The sequence below is a fragment of the Salvelinus fontinalis genome, unplaced genomic scaffold (genome assembly GCF_029448725.1).
Source record: "Salvelinus fontinalis isolate EN_2023a unplaced genomic scaffold, ASM2944872v1 scaffold_0367, whole genome shotgun sequence".
Lineage (NCBI taxonomy): Eukaryota > Metazoa > Chordata > Actinopteri > Salmoniformes > Salmonidae > Salvelinus > Salvelinus fontinalis.
Window position 1 is genome coordinate 173,609 of NW_026600576.1, and position 17,420 is coordinate 191,028.

At 44.0% G+C, this 17,420-nt stretch overlaps 1 pseudogene; it reads right to left on the reverse strand.

The window, feature by feature from the left end:
* Positions 1–777: 777 nt before the first annotated feature.
* LOC129845783 (uncharacterized) lies at positions 778–17,411 on the reverse strand (annotated as a pseudogene).
* Between the last annotated feature and the right edge of the window lie 9 nt (positions 17,412–17,420).

Sequence of the window (17,420 nt, forward strand, 5' to 3'; positions counted from 1 at the left end):
TCCTCCACTGTGCCAACTCCCCCTTGTGGTCTGGAGCAATGAAGCCGTCCAGCGGTGCAAGCTCGCAACTTTTAAAAGGAGGAATTGCTGCATCTCTTTAGTCCCCGCTGTTCCGTAAGGTGTTTCTTTAAATCTGATCCTGATGTGGAATAGAATGCAACGTATTCATGACTCTGTACCTTCCGTAGTCCGGACTTGGCGATTGGTAAGAGACCTCTGGTGGCATGTCTTGTGGGGTATTTATGGGTGTACGAGCTGTGCGCTAGTAGTTTTAGAAACAGACAGCTCAGTACATTCAGCTTGTCAACACTTCTTACAAAAAACAAGTAGTGATGAAGTCAAGCTCTCCACATTTGAGATATGCATGTATATCATTAAAGAAAGGTCCATATGTGGATGGAAACCAAGCTAGTGAGAGGTATCAAGGTGAGTTGTAATTTGTTGAAAATTCCCAACACTGCTGCGCTCCCTGGGGCCTGCAGCCAACCACAGCCCTGCTGGCCTCACAAACCACCATCTGCTATAACATTGAGTCAGTTCTTCCTACTGGACATTGGAAAGCTTTTGTTTTGACCCCCATTGTTCATCCTAGACGGGAAATTGGTGCGCAACACTTATCTCCGGTGGATGGTTCAGAGTTCCATGCTTACAAAAGGGTTGATTGACACACGTCAGATGACAAGCCTACTACATCCACTAAAGTATATGCGCAAATCAGATACAATTAAGGTAGCTCCAACGGTTAGGATTGTTGCTACGCAAGTAAAACAAACTTAATTGTTATATAGAACACTTTATTTGACATGTTAGAATAAGACATTACACCCAAAGAATGTATCCAGAAGAAACATACAAATGACGCTCCTCAAAGAGGTCTTTGACATGTCGTTGACCTGTTGAGAGAGAGAACCTATTAGTTCAGTTATGGTCTGACAGGGTCTGGAAAGCATAAAACAAGACCTACCTCTTTTCGAGTTGTCCTGATTCACACATTGTCCACTACAGGGGCCGCCAGAGGGACTACTGGCGTCACAGATGACCACATCACAATGGACAAAGACCTAGGAATCAAAGATTTGATGGTGTCAGAAATTTAAAAGGGATGATTGCCACTCACAAAATTAACCAATAAAGATTGTTGGGTGAAATTTGTTACCTGGCCACTCGGCTCAACCGCATCCTCGACGAAGGAAAACATATAGACCTCAAAGCGTTTGACTTGAGGGGGGAAGTGGACCCTGGCGTCAGCTACCACCGGGTGGAAGACTACACGGTACGGATCCTCCGGGTTCTCACAACTGCCAGTGTAGAGAGAGGGACTAAGTTAGGAACAAGAACACTGTAAACCCCAACCGCCTTGTGTACGAAGTCTTATGGTGTCATGACTGTCCTGTGAGGATCAGATCAATTCACACCGTGTTGTAAATGACAGGAGAATTGGGTTCCTTCTCACCCTCCAGTATGAACTAATGTATTTTTTACCCAGCTCTTTCCACCAAAACTCTTACCCCTCGGTCTTGAAAACCCCCAACATATTTCATATACAATGTAAAGGCTCGAGACTTCCTACCTGTAGTGTGAGCACTTTTCTAGTTCCAGTATTTCCTTCTTTTTTTTTTAAATCACAAAATAAGAATCAACATGACATTCTTTTTCTATCTCTGACCAGTCTTATGTTAGAAATATTGTTCCAGTATTCACTTTTGAACGTATTAGAGAAACTCCTAGAAAATGTGCATAGTAAGTAGCCATGCCACAAGTGACATCAGAGAGCGGGCCAGACTGACAGAATTGTCCCCGGCGGCCAGAGTGCATAAAAGGATGGTAACTGAAATTAACATTAGACCAGAAAACCGTGAGTCGCTAGCTACACGTTTGAAATGGTTGGAACTTCCCTAAACGCACCTTCCTAAGGACGGCGAGCTGCAGCTCATGTCCAAAGTGGTCCGAAACCTGAATACCAACACGAGGGAGAATAAACACCCCTCAGGCAGACAGTCACTGGTACAGCCGATTAGCTGTTTGAGCCAAGTACCTAGAAAAGCTAACTTCAGTGGGACCATTCTGCTACTATATCCAAACCATCCTACTCTCATCACCCACTGAGGAATCAGCGACAGTGTCACGATCGTGTGGCGGATTAACGGACCAAAATGCAGCAGTTGGAAAATAAGCCATCTTCTTTTATTATAACACGAAGATGAACACGACACAAAAACACTTTAACAAAACAACAAAATAACCGTGACGCTACAAACGTTGTGCACTTACACACACTGGCTACAAACGTTCTTACATAGACAATTACCCACAACCAATGAGAGCCCATGGCTACCCTAAATAAGGCTCCCAATCAGAGACAACCGAAATCAGCTGTCTAATTGGGAACTCATTCAGGTAACCATAGACTCTCCTAGACAACTAAACATACATAGACAACACTAGAAACATGTACTCCACACAAACCCATATACTATACACAACCCCTTTACCATAAACAACACCCAAAACCATAAACATTCCCCATGTCACACCCTGACCTAACTAAAATAATAAAGAAAACAAAGAATACTAAGGCCAGGGCGTGACAGACAGGGTTGATTAGCCCATCTTCCAGAATGAGTGAAAGGAAAATCCATCCTGAAGTTCCGTTCAAGACTAGTCATTGGAGCCACGGACAACTATTGACATTGTGACCTCAGGGAGCCAATCAGAGAGAAGACCCAACCACCTACCTTTCCACGGCGGCATCCCACAAATACATTAATGCAAAAATGTAACAACGATAAGTGTCCCTTATGGAACCATGGGTGGGGGAGCCATCATATTGTGTCAGTCCACTAGGGACCCGTGTGTTTAGCTAGTAAATAAATGAAACCAATTTGTATAGTACTGAATCATAAGACTGGGGTTCTTGCAGCTGCGAGGAGGATACGATGTAATGGTTAATAAGTTGACTTTAGCAATGTAATAGATTTCTACCGTATAGAGTTTAAGTCGGGAGACGGTATCTTTAAAACCGTTTCCTCGGCACCCCAAATCCTAACACGATTCATTAGAGTCGGGTAACAATTAAACAGTCCTCAGATAATTCAAGGTCACGACAGTAGTTTGTTGGTTTTAATTTCTGATCTTTTGGCCCATCAGACCTGGAAAAATCTGATTTAGTATATTTTTTTATTTATTAAAAAACAGATATTGGGCTGCCTATTTGAAGAAAAAAAATGCATTTAAATTTGTCAAGGGAGGGTCATACTAGCAATGCCATAGCATTTCTCAACAATATTACTTTGTCTACTGCAAAGGCTTTTATAGCTAGTTAAATGACGGCTGTCAAATGTCTACGTCGTATGTCCAACATGTATATTCAATTACATTGACATGAATGCATTCTCATGTGGTGAGACGTCCCTCTAAATGGTTCTTCAAATTCTAAATGATCCAGAATGGTCAGACTACAGGCGACCTGAATATTGATCAATTGACCGTGGTTCAACCCTTAGTTCCCGAATAGACAGTCGGTATCATATTTTCAAAATAAGTTCTTCATTTTAATTAGGAATTTCATGCAATGCGCCAGAGCAATTCTTCCGCTGTCGGAAAAATTGGTCACAAAATATATTCTACACCCATGGCATCAGATACACGTGGAGGACTTCTGTGAAGGGAGCAGCTCTACTATACAAAGTAACCTACGCATTGACAGTTAAGGCCTACTTGTCATTTGCATCTTTGGGAGGTTTATCATTTCCTGTTTAACTGACAGATATTAGCAAAAAGGGATTTGTGAAATCTGAAGACGTTACATTGAGACAAACGCCCACACCAGTACAAATCCACTTGAGCTGACAGACGGCCAGGGCTTTCTCAGGATTTTACTCAACGATTTAAGCCAAGTATGATAGTTGCAGCTGAAGTGACAAATCTGAACTGCTCATTTCGTGCACAGCCATGTGAATGTGGTGTCTTTTCCTATGATCTACAAAACATTATCAGCCTGTTTTTTCAAACTGCTACCACCCCCACCAGGGTGACATTTGATTTAATAAACCGCTGCAAAGTTACTCCCGTGACAGATGAGCCTTGTGCCAAATTTGGGGTTTTGCAACCATTTCATAAAAATTGTAAAATTGCGTGATTTGATAGCATTTGGCAAACCCAATCCCCCAAATAAATAGTTTTGACCAATAAAGTTGCTTCACTCCACTGCTTGGTGTAACATGTATCCAGATACTGAAAAGGCACCCGCAAAATAAAGTGTCATTTGCAGCCTGCATAATCATGGGCAAAGTCATTGTAGCCCATCTACTAAAGGTTGCAGTGTCCATTACAATGTAGGAAAAATAAGTCATCTTTCAATAGGTTACCCAATTTAAATTCTTGAGAAGATGGCAAAGTAAAAAATTAGGCCAGCGGTGTCCATCTGTGGCAAAGTGCTCACCCAAATCAATGCTTATGACAAACCCAGCTGTGTCGTAACATTTTTTTAAATATGAACATTAGCTAGCTAAATAAGGCTAGCAAGATGCTGCTACAATTGACCGTGGTTTTTGTTCATTTTTAGCAACTCCCAATTAGCGCATTCCTCTAGGACAGGAAATTCCATTGAAAGTGGCATCAACTTCTAGGGATCCTGTCAACTGATCCTATTCAGTTTCAAACATCAACTTCCATGCTGCACAGGCGTGTGAACCATCCATTATGTTAAGCGCATAACCGTTTTAAACACAAGAGGTCACTTGTGCCTGAATTCAACAAGTATTCAGTCAGTGTTAAGAGCAGTTGTATGAAACCAAATCGGAAAGGCAAGCTAAGCTTGCCAGCCAAGCTTGCCAGCCGCTCACAAACTTTCCCCCTGGCACATTTATTGCCTGGTGCCCACATTGCCTTCCTTACAAATAACTGGACATGCGTGCATTCCTATCAAAATGCCTTATTTTCTGTGTAACGTTTCTACTGTAGCATACCCTAAGTATAATGTACTTAGCGTTTTATGCCTGCATTCTGATTCTTGCCTAGATTGTAATGGACACGTGTGTAAAACACTTTTGAAGGTGGTACCGAATATGAGCTAACGCCATACAATGCAGTCGGGTTATCACGTAAGCGTCTGTCAGACTCAACTGACGTATGGTGTTTAAGACACCTGGGATCTCGGAGTACCCCCATAGACTTCAGTGCATTCAAGACAAAGACTTCCAAGCCGTTAGTTGATTTGAACATGGCATCACAGGGTTGCCAGATCAGACCCCCCTTTCCAGGGGTATTTAGCTTAGAAAAACTGATAAATCCCCCAAGTAACATTTCCTGCATCATCCTCTCCACAATAACTTCCCGAGGACTTAATGGATTGATCTATATCTTGCAACTGTTTAGCTAGGCTTGTATTTGGGGAGGTGACAATTGGCTTTTTGATTTGTTAATTGTAAACTACTTGTCATGTGTACGCCGTAACAAGTACAAAGATTTGTCACACGCTGAAGTGGCCAAACTAAGTTAAGATCTCAGGCAATGGGCACAGTGAATGGGATTAGGGAGTTCTTGATTGACAAACATGGCTCCCTTGTACCACATCACTGGTGAGCACATTGTAAAACAAGTCTAGCTGTTATTTAGACTAGATAGCATTAACATTTATATATTTTACAAGCAAAGGTGGAATAAAGTTGTGAAGACCTTTATTTCTCATCAGTACAAAACATTGTTTAGATGCTTTTCAGACAACGCGGTTTAGAGTCGTTTGTTTGCATCATACGTTCTGTTTCAATGCTACGCTGCAGTGATAACAAGCATGTGATGGTACGCGCCAGAATCTCCCATAAGTGTTCATTTGGGTGGAGATCTGGTGACAGACCGCATACTGCTCACATCGTTAAGCTCAAACCATTGTGACCACTCATTACCTATGGATGGGGGCATAGCCACGGTAGCCAAAGTAAATGGCCTGCCAAGCATGATAGGTTGCTAATTACTCAGGAACCACACCTGTGGAATAACACTTGTTTAGGCCCAAAAACAACAAGTTACCCATTAATGATGAGATTCCACCGGGGTCGGGAGTCACGGTCCTCATTGGGGGTGGCCCAGCAGTGGTCAAGCACCAGCGCTATCTTAGGGTCAGAGGACCTGGTCAGCTCCACCTCAAAGTGCAGAAGCTGTCTCAGGTACCTCACCACTGGATAGTCCTCCTCCTGGTGGAACGTGTTATACGAGGCGTCTGGAACACAGAACGAGACAACCGGTGGGCACAAAACAGCGAGGTACGATCTCAACTTGTCCATAAAGAAACACACGTTTATCATATCCTGTTGTGCCCCGATGAACCCCCCCCCCCCCCACCAGAGGCTTCTGACAAATTCCCAAATCAGCTCCTCAACGTTACGCCATAGCCACACCTGTAGATCTCAGAACACAAGAGTAATATATCATAAGGCTTACATTTTTGGGAATGGTTTTGTAAAGGACACCTTCCAAGATTCTACACTGCTCAAAAAAATAAAGGGAACACTTAAACAACACAATGTAACTCCAAGTCAATCACACTTCTGTGAAATCAAACTGTCCACTTAGGAAGCAACACTGACAATAAATTTCACATGCTGTTGTGCAAATGGAATAGACAAAAGGTGGAAATTATAGGCAATTAGCAAGCCACCCCCAAAAAAGGAGTGATTCTGCAGGTGGTGACCACAGACCACTTCTCAGTTCCTATGCTTCCTGGCTGATGTTATGGTCACTTTTGAATGCTGGCGGTGCTCTCACTCTAGTGGTAGCATGAGACGGAGTCTACAACCCACACAAGTGGCTCAGGTAGTGCAGTTCAACCAGGATGGCACATTAATGCGAGCTGTGGCAAAAAGGTTTGCTGTGTCTGTCAGCGTAGTGTCCAGAGCATGGAGGCGCTACTAGGAGACAGACCAGTACATCAGGAGATGTGGAGGAGGCCGTAAGAGGGCAACAACCCAGCAACAGGACCGCTACCTCCGCCTTTGTGCAAGGAGGTGCACTGCCAGAGCCCTGCAAATTGACCTCCAGCAGGCCACAAATGTGCATGTGTCTGCTCAAACGGTCAGAAACAGACTCCATGAGGGTGGTATGAGGGCCCGACGTCCACAGGTGGGGGTTGTGCTTACAGCCCAACACCGTGCAGGACGTTTGGCATTTGCAAGAGAACACCAAGATTGGCAAATTCGCCACTGGCGCCCTGTGCTCTTCACAGATGAAAGCAGGTTCACACTGAGCACATGACAGACGTGACAGAGTCTGGAGACGCCGTGGAGAACGTTCTGCAACATCCTCCAGCATGACCGGTTTGGCGATGGGTCAGTCATGGTGTGGGGTGGCATTTTTGTGGGGCCGCACAGCCCTCCATGTTTTCGCCAGAGGTAGCCTGACTGCCAATAGGTACCGAGATAAGATCCTCAGACCCCTTGTGAGACCATATGCTGACACAAGCACATTTGTGGCCTGCTGGAGGTCATTTTGCAGGGCTCTGGCAGTGCACCTCCTTGCACAAAGGCGGAGGTAGCGGTCCTGCTGCTGGGTTGTTGCCCTCCTACGGCCTCCTCCACGTCTCCTGATGTACTGGCCTGTGTCCTGGTAGCGCCTCCATGCTCTGGACACTACGCTGACAGACACAGCAAACCTTTTTGCCACAGCTCGCATTGATGTGCCATCCTGGATGAACTGCACTACCTGAGCCACTTGTGTGGGTTGTAGACTCCGTCTCATGCTACCACTAGAGTGAGAGCACCGCCAGCATTCTAAAGTGACCAAAACATCAGCCAGGAAGCATAGGAACTGAGAAGTGGTCTGTGGTCACCACCTGCCGAATCACTCCTGTTTTGGGGGGGTGTCTTGCTAATTGCCTATAATTTCCACTTTTTGTCTATTCCATTTGCACAACAGCATGTGAAATGTATTGTCAATCAGTGTTGCTTCCTAAGTGGACAGTTTGATTTCACAGAAGTGTGATTGACTTGGAGTTACATTGTGTTGTTTAAGTGTTCCCTTTATTTTTTTTGAGCAGTGTATATTCCATTTCCAGATCATCAGGAGTGATTAGAATTTAGAGGCCAAGTTGAAATTCTTAATTAGTGCACGCTTACCCTGAGCGAGTCTCATTCTGACCATTTGTCGACCCGTCCCAATCTCGGCAAAATGCTCGTTGTCACGCGGCCTGGTGAGGAAGGCCAATGTGCGAGTGATGTTGACCACATAGTAGCAGGAAACCTTTAACCTAAAAAGAGGGATGTAGGCAACTTCAATAGGGGAAACTTCAAGCAGTGGAGTGGAAACACTGGTAGTAGAGGCACATTTTCCCTGTATACAAAGTTGAGCAATTGGTGAAGAAAAAAACCTATAAAATCTAACAGCTACAATTGTGATGCGTACTTACTGATATTCCTCCTCTGAAGACGTCGTGCCATTCAGCTTCACCTTACGTTCATCTGGCAAGGAGATTTCGTTCTCATACAGCATGACATTGTTGATAAACTATGTAGTAGAGGGGAATTGACTTATTACAGCCTGCAGAAGCAAACAGTCCGTAAATACACAGTACCCATCACCTCAGGGTAATAGTCAATTTACCTTCCTGGTGGTGCCACAGGAGTTGACAGTGAAGTGGAAGTAGGCGAAGCGATCGTCGCTGTAGGTGGGACCACAGGCGGGGTCGCTCAGGGTCAGCTGACCGGGGTTCAGACTGGGAGCAGACTCCACCTTGACCGCCAGCGCAGTCATCGTTCCGTTAGAGAAACACTCTTGGGGGTGGGGGAGCAAAAGACAGGTTCTGTATTTGTTACACTTCATTGAGCCCAGTAGAACCAATGGAATAGCACCAAAAGTGCAAACCATGCCCATCTGGCACTACTATTAGACTCACAGTATTTGCAAGAAACCCAGGTTTGGTAACCATGTCAAACGACTATTTATCGGAAGTAATTGTTTGAGAACCAACCAGTCAGCGTTTTGAGGAAGCTGCAAGCCAGGGAAAAGTGTTTGATGGTCATGTTGTTGTAAGGATTCAACAGAGCCACATCCAGCCTGCTCCTGACAGAGGACGGGTGAACCGACTGGGAACCAATGGGAGAGTTCATTAGTCCAATATTGTATGCATGTATACAGGGTAAGGAAAGCGAGGCTAGCTGCTGCAATTTAGGTTAACATGTTTTGGGAGAGCATCGTACCTCAAACACTGCGTCCGGCGAAGAGAAGGGCAACGTGATGGTGAAGTCTGCGTCGCCCTCTGTCAAATACTGTTGTGCAAGCTCATGGTTAAGCAGCCGCTTGCCAACCAAGACCACGAAAAAGGGATCTTGGTTCCTGTAGTCCACAGTGATGTGAAAGTTCTCCTGATCACAGTTGCCAGTGACTGAGGGTGGCACTACAAGGACAAACAGGGTTGTGTTCATTAAGCACAAAAAAACAGGAAGGTACTACTTGAACTTGTCCAAGGAGAAAACTTTGTTCAGAATAAAAACACGATCCTGGCAAACCAGGAACAGGACACTGGGTCCAAATACTCTAAAGCTTAACATTGTCTTTGTAGAGAGACTGCATAGGAAAAACCTACAGTATGGCTAGTTGGGCTTTCACTGCAATCTTTAACGAGGGGAAGCCATTCAACAGTAGTTTGGCCTAGTCCAGAGACATACCAATGTCCAGCAGTACAGCGTCCACAACGGCAGAGTGAGAGAAAGGAGCGTACTCTGGAAAGACGACCAGGCCGTAGATCAGCTGAAGAGTGAAGGTTGTGACACCTTGTTCCGCCCTTCTCTGTAGTGAAGTTAAAAGCATTGGTCAATTGATAGCATTATTGTTGTAACAGAACTCTATTCAATATCAAGTGACAACTAAGTACATACGGGGACTATTAAAACAAACTATATACTTAAAGTAATGTTGCACTCATTCCTCTAAATTCAGTACTATTGTCAAGTGACTGCATACAACTACCAAAATAATGGAAACACTTGAGTAAATGAGGGATACAAAGTACACTTGAGCCATTATTTATATTTTGTTGGTGGCCCACTTATTAGGGCATGTACAAATCACTGCGTGTTGCTTTGAATTTAACAGACACACACCTCCTTAAAGACCACCGGGTCTGAGAAGGGCACCTCCATCCTGAAGCTCTTCAAGGTGTTGTCCAGGGATCTCTGCTCCTGAACATTGAAGCCTCTGGCGTTGCACTCTGCAACAGTTAGCACCATGGTGGGAAAGGTGATGTTCAGCAGCTCCACATCAAGGTTGAAGGTTCCCAACTCAAGCACAAACACTGCATGCTCAGGAACTGTGTCTAAGGGCGTGTCTGTTCATTGGCAAACAAAAAAAACATTTTGAAATGCGGTACAATTGAAGTCGAAAATGGACATTTGTTATTGCCTCCCCGTTTCAGTACATTTTCTTCTGTTTTGTGCCTAATGAACAACTCAGGCATCCCAAATTACCATAGGCACTATTTAACTAAACCAGACTCACAGTTGCGAACTTGTGGAGGCCTGGCCATCGGAGGTGTTGTGATAGGGAAGAGGACTTTGTAGCGTGTGTCCTCGTGTGCGACCTCCTCGATCCACAGCAACTCAAGCATGGGCTCAATGGTGTAAGTGACAAAGTACTGGTCATCCTGAATATGGCTCTGTAAAGGGAGACGAGTGATGCAGTCAGGCTGTAATACACAAGTGGAGTGCAAAAACAGCTAAATGTTCCTTACAAGCCAGAATGTTACTCTACCGGTTATCTGTGTGTTTTGTCCTTCAGCCGCTCGTAATTTAAGACAATATCTGTTTACCCGACTTTAGAGAGCTGGTAGGCATATGGTTGTCAACTTGCATTTCCAAAGCGACCGCCACGCAAAGTAAACACAATATGTAAACAGTAGCCGAGTGTAACCGAACGTTGCTTGCATTCAGTTGAGTGGCAAAGCTACCGGCTCCCTAAAAAGTCAGGTAAACAATACTTTAGTGTGGATATTTGGTCTCAAATTTCAAGCGGCTGAAGGATAAACAGTAGAGTATGTTTAAGTGTCATTTTTTGCAACATTCACACGATTTTCAAATCCAATGTGTCAGGCTGTATACACACACACCCAACAATCCATTGTATATTAGCCTGATTAAGCAGACAATTAATCACTAAGAAACATTTAACAGAAGACAACATTTCTAGGAGTTATCCCATGAGAGATGGCAAAGGGTTACTGCAAAGCACTGTCAACTGCTGCAGTAAAAAGGCCTCTACAAATAAGATTTGATTTAGAAATTAAACAGGAACATGTCACTCATCCAAAGCTGACCTTGAAATAGCCGCCAACCGCCCCCACCGGAATTTCAACAATAATATGAGCCTCTGACTAAAACCGAGTAGTTTCTGGCAGCCATTTCCTCAGTGTCCAGCCTCTTAGCGTCAATTCCCATGTACACCTCCAACATGGTGAAGGCATCAGAGGAGAAAAGTGGGTCTATGTGCTTGGGCATGTACCAGGTGATCACTTCTGGAGTAAAGGCCACTGCCCCTGCAGTGAAACAAGAAACCAAGTACACATCATAACAGAACATTTTGCAACTGAAAACAAATCAAAGTCTTGTCTGGAGCCAATTAAGAATTGGGTTCATAGGATCTTAATTTGCCAAGTTAGTCCATTATTTCACACTCAACCTGGTGTTGGACAAACAGCCGTGGCATCTACTCGAGTAACCAGCCACTTCTGCTCAAAGAAGGTTGAGGCTGAGAGCACCCGCATCGGAACCCCAGCTACCTGTTCAGGGGGCAACCACACCAGGGCCGTGTTCAGTAGGGCACACCGTATTAACAATATGTTGCAGAGTTCAGGTAGGGCCACCGTTTCCAAATTTTTGCTCTACTGAACATGACCCAGTTCATGGAAGAAGTGGAGAAAGTCAGCTTACATTCTGGAGGTATGTCTCCTCTGCATTATGAGGGCTTCTTAACACCAGCCGTGTGGGAGTGTTGGCTATTGCATAGCCCTTTCTTTGGACCTCATCCACACTCATGACCTTCTTGCTAGGACTAAAGACAACTGTTGTCATTTTGTATCCTGAAGCAACAGCCTGTCTCAGGAAATGGAAACAGGAATTAAACAAATTGTCAACAAATAGCGCCATCTTGTAGTGAAATTACAGAAACTGAAATATGGCTACCTCAGCTCCTCTCCGGAAGTTGCCGCTCCGTGCTTTCGGGCCTCCAGTGGGCTGTTCAGGGACGGTTTGGATGTCTGGAAGAGTCCTTCTGACAGACACCTAGAGAAGAAAGGCCATTATTCCCTATGCATTTTCTCCCTCCCATACAATACGAAATCAAGGGCCAGTTCTCAATCTGTCCACTCACCTCCTTAAATTAAGGAGTATTGAATTGAGAGAGTCAAGACCCTCTACTTTGTGTCACAGAAGCAGAAGAAATGAAACACTGGACAGTTGTAGCTCTAGACAGATCATTTATACAGGCAGTACAACAAGCTCGACCGTAAACATGTCCTTTGGGGCATGCTCTGCTCACTTGCCTCCATGTAGTTGCGGTCGCACAGAATCTCTCGGGAGGTCCAGATGGTGTAGCTACAGGTTTTGCCCACTCTATACACAGGGTCTTCATTCATGTGGTTTCCTGGCAGCCTGAACTGCATGACCAAGCTGAACATCTTATCATCCTAAAATGAAGGGGGAAGGAAAAAAATAATTAAAGCCTTTCATTATATAGCAGAAAACAAATAATTCAGTTGACGTTCATGCAAGTTATAGACTGTGGCAAAATTGCCTATATGAATGCAGCTGCCACTGTATTGAAGCCACACTACAGGAGAAAAGCTCAGTAGTACAAATCACTGCAGTCTGTATCAGAAAGTTGGCTGGCCCTCTGAAAGCCCTCCATAAACTTCTGCTGTACCTTACGTCATCGTTAACGTAGAGGTAAGAGATAGCAGACCCAGGGGTGGTAAAACTGCTTAAAATGTTTCTGACACCGTACTTCTAATAACCTCCATGCTCTAAAATTGTATGAATTAGCAACTCAGGCTTATTGAGGACCTTTTTACTGAAGAATGCATTTGTTTTCAATTATTACATTTTTCATCTAGTGATGCACATATTGACTGGTATCTTTGTGTATACAGGGCTTATCTGTAAGAGAGTCTGGTCTCAGCATGACTCAATGTCAAAGGTTAAATAAAATGACGTTGCTACATTATGGGTTGCAAATGCAGTGACACTGAAAGGCAAACACTACAGTGCTTAGGGTTACCATGTTTTGGGAAAAGCAGTTTTGAAGAGAAGCAAAAAACATGGCATTCCCCATGGGGTCAAATTTAAAGCTGAATCCACACTGAGTAGCAAGGCCAGGCGTCAGGTTTATGATTTGTGTGTCATCTGGAAGGGATGGAGATGGTGTGAACACAATAGTTGACAAACAATATCAATTCATGAATTATGAAAGGAGAATCATAAGAGACAAACTCACTGAAGACAGCATCAACCTCTTTAAAAAGAGGAGCGACACTCAAACGAATAACGTTACCAAGGCATTCAGCGTTGAGGTCATCTGGAATGGGAAAGGTTAGTTAAAATATATATTGTCAAACGCTTAGTGCTTGAACTTGTAGGGTGAAAAATGCATACTTATAGAAGGTTTCTGTTGTGCTTGTATGCCCACAGCTGCCAACAATAGCCAAAACAACCTGTAAGGCATTTGACAAATTATTATGATTGATTAAAAGGAGGAAGAACACAACTCAAATGTTTGCGTCGCATAAGACTCTTCTAGGCCTGCTACTACTTACCCTGAACTAAGGAAAGGAACCATTGTAGAACAGAATTGTTTTGATAAAATACACAGCTACAGAATCTAATATTTGACCCAAGGTGTGCAGCCTACAGTCCAGGGGTATTCAACTTTCACCCTATGACAAAGGCTTCCCACACTCAGTCACCTGAACCCCAAAGGGCTGCACATTTTCTTTTTATTCCCCTAGCCCTACAAAGCTGATTCAAATAATCAACTAATCATCAAGCTTTGGTAATGTGAATCAGCTGTGTAGTGTTAGGACAAAAACCAAAATGCACACCAAGTTTGGGAAACGCTCCCCTGCCCTACGAGCCTGCTGGTTTTCTGTTCTAACTGATAATGACTTGCACCCACCTGGTGTCCCAGGTCTAGATCAGTCCCCGATGACAGGAGAACAATGGAGAAATGCAGTGGAACTGGCTTTGAGACCCAGAGGTGAGTTTGAGGGCTATAGCTGTTCCTGCTCCTCACATTTCACTGTTTGCCACTGGCGTAATTGAATGAGGGGTTATGCTGGATGTAACCGGTGTGAAATGGCTAGCTAGTTTGGGGGGTAGTGCACTGATAGCGTTTCAATCGGTGACGTCACTCGCTCTGAGACCTTGCAGTAGTTGTTCCCCTTACTCTGCAAGGGCCGCGGCTTTTGTGGAGCGATGGGTAACTGTTGTATATGTGTGCAAAGGGTCACTGGTTCGGGACAGAAGTAAAACTGTTACACGGGCACCATTTAATTTGTCATCGATCGCTAGACCAGATGTTTTTTTCTTTTCCCCCCTACCTTTTCATTACGCAGACATAAGCAGAGTTGACACCATCGAGGTGCCGATGTTTACTTTCGACACTAGTTATTTTTCTCCAGTTTCGTCCGACGAACAGACTGTAGTGGTAAAATAAAACGGGATAGATTTTTTAATGAAGTCCTAAGCATCACTCCAGTCAAAACAATCTCTGCGAACGTTCGATTCCAATATATGTAGTTCTGTCTATGGAATACATACAAAAATGTCGTTAAAAAAATAGATATGTATAAAATATACTTGTCTGTACAGGTATATGTAGGAAATCCAAAATGCACAAAAATATGTTTTTGTAATGTCTAAAATAAAATATATGTGTATAATATACACTTGTCTGTAAAGAAATGCAGAAGTAATAAGCATTGTAAATGATGATAGAACACATCAAATTAATGTGAACATGAGGACACAAAAGAGAGATTTAATTAAAAGATCATCTTTTAATACTTTTTTATGCTGAAGATTTTTAAAGCTGAAAAAATCTATGTATGGCAAATCCACTCTGGGCAAATGGCCTCTTGAACAAAAATAAAAAATAGTTAACATCCTTGCTATTTCAGCCACTTGCTATGTTAAAGAAAAATCTCAGTTAATGATGAATGGATACAATTTGGAAGTTTTTTTGTAGAGTCATACCTCAGTAGGGTAGAGTGTCAGGTGGCACAACCATTGGTGCCATGAGGTCAAAGTGTGAAGGAGGGAGCAAGCCAGAGAGCTATCTAGGAAGGAGTCCAGGCCCATGGCTTGGAGGCTTTGAGTTGGTCCCATCATTGTAATGCATTGTAGGGTATCTGCTGCCCCATAGACCTGCTGGTAGTGGGAAAGGTGTTAGCAGGAGACCACCAGGGACATCTATGATCGGCTGACAGTCTTGGTTAAACCACATGTATTCTAAAGCAATATTCACCTGCTTTCATAGAGTAAGGATTCACTCCTTCGGGGACACTGCCAGTGTTCCCCTGATATCCATATGTCCCCATCGGTGGAGGTGGTGGTACACACTTGTTCTGTAAAAAACATCAACACATTTTCCAAATTGTTAGTAATATTATCACAGTTAAAATACAATGGTTGTTCACTGTTTTTAATTTCATTGAATTTAAGTGTGTACCTCAGCCTTGGGCTCAGTTTTGTTAACCCATCTGTGCAGAGTTGGATCCCGGACAATCTGAGGATGAAGATATTAGCAATGTGAAGCAAGCCACAATCGTTTTTTTTTTTTAAATCCACTCAATTGTCTCTACATAGAATATAGTGTTAATAACCAGTTCCTTACAGATCTGTCTTTGTCCTCAGGTAGATGAACCTCCTTCTTATTAACTCTTCCACTACCAAAGACCCAGCTGAGCCAGCCTCCACTGTTATTGTGAACAGCAGGGGTCTCGGGCTCAGCCACCGGCCGGCTGCCAGTCTGGCACTGAGGGTTGGCCTCGGAGTGTTCCGGCTTGGTGATGGACATCATAGCAGGATGCTCAACATATCTAAGTCGGACATCTGTAATAAGTGGGAGAAGTCAGGCCACTCTGCTCATGTCACCATACAGAACAATTACTAGCTGACAGGTAGAAACGTCTCGCTCTGATACTCTGTTACAACCCAATCTTAACCTACACGCAGTCACAGGGATAACTGGGAGGTTACTCCAGGACTCTGCGATCACATTGTTTTGGTTGCAAAATCAACAATTCCCTGCATATTATGCGAGTGCTTACAAATTTGATCAATCACCAAACAATTTCTGCATAAAATAGTCCCGTCATCACAATATTATTGCATAGAACTGACCCATTACCACAGTACAAAAAGAGAGCTCGCAATTTCAACCAATCACCGCACATTTACTGCATAATATGGTTCAATCAAGCCACACATCAACACAGTTTTTTCTCTTGACAGTGCATTTTTGCAACAAATTGGACAAAACAAATGCATATTGCTGCAAAATCTAGCATATTTATCCGCAAATATCAAAAAAATCCATGTGAAATCCTGGAGAGATTCACTGGAGTATGAAAATGTATACACTCGTAAGTCGCTCTGGATAAGAGCGCTAAATGACTAATGTCAAAGTAAAATGGAGCTAAACCTGTTATGTAGAAAATGCATGAAAGTATTACAGATATACACTCACATGAGCCATACATTTTACCTATCACAGCTAATTCTCACGCTATCACAATGGTAATTTCTGTACTAATTAGGTAAGTTTAAGTGACCTCTTCTCTTGGAATAGAAATCCACAGGTGGAGTACATGCTCCACCATCCCATTTCCACAGTGGTGCCACCATGGGGATGATTGTGTCCATTCTTCACAGGGGCACTGGTTGTGAGGAAGATCTCCTCCCTCTCTGCAGGGACACTAGCCTTTGGGACGATCCACTCCCTGTGCGCAGGGACGATGACCTTCAGGAGGATCAACTCCCTCTGTGCAGGGATGAGGCCTGATGCTCTGAGGATCTTCTCCTTTCGCACAGTGACAGTAGTTTTTGGAAGAAACCCCTCCCTCTGTGCAAGGACACTGTCTATGAGGAGGATGTCCTCCCTCTCTTCAGGGATGAGGCCTGATGCTCGGAGGATCTCCTCCCTCTGCGCAGTGATGCTAGCTGCTGGGAGAACCCCCTCCCTCTGTACAGGGACACTGGCTGTTTGGAGGATCCCCTCCCTCTGTACAGGGATAAGGCCTGATGTTCGGAGGATCTCCTCCCTCTGTGCAGTGACGCTAGCTGCTGAGAGGATCCCCTCCCTCTGTACAAGGACACTGGCTGTTTGGAGGATCCCCTCCCTCTGTGCAGGGATGAGGCCTGATGCTCTGAGGATCTTCCTCT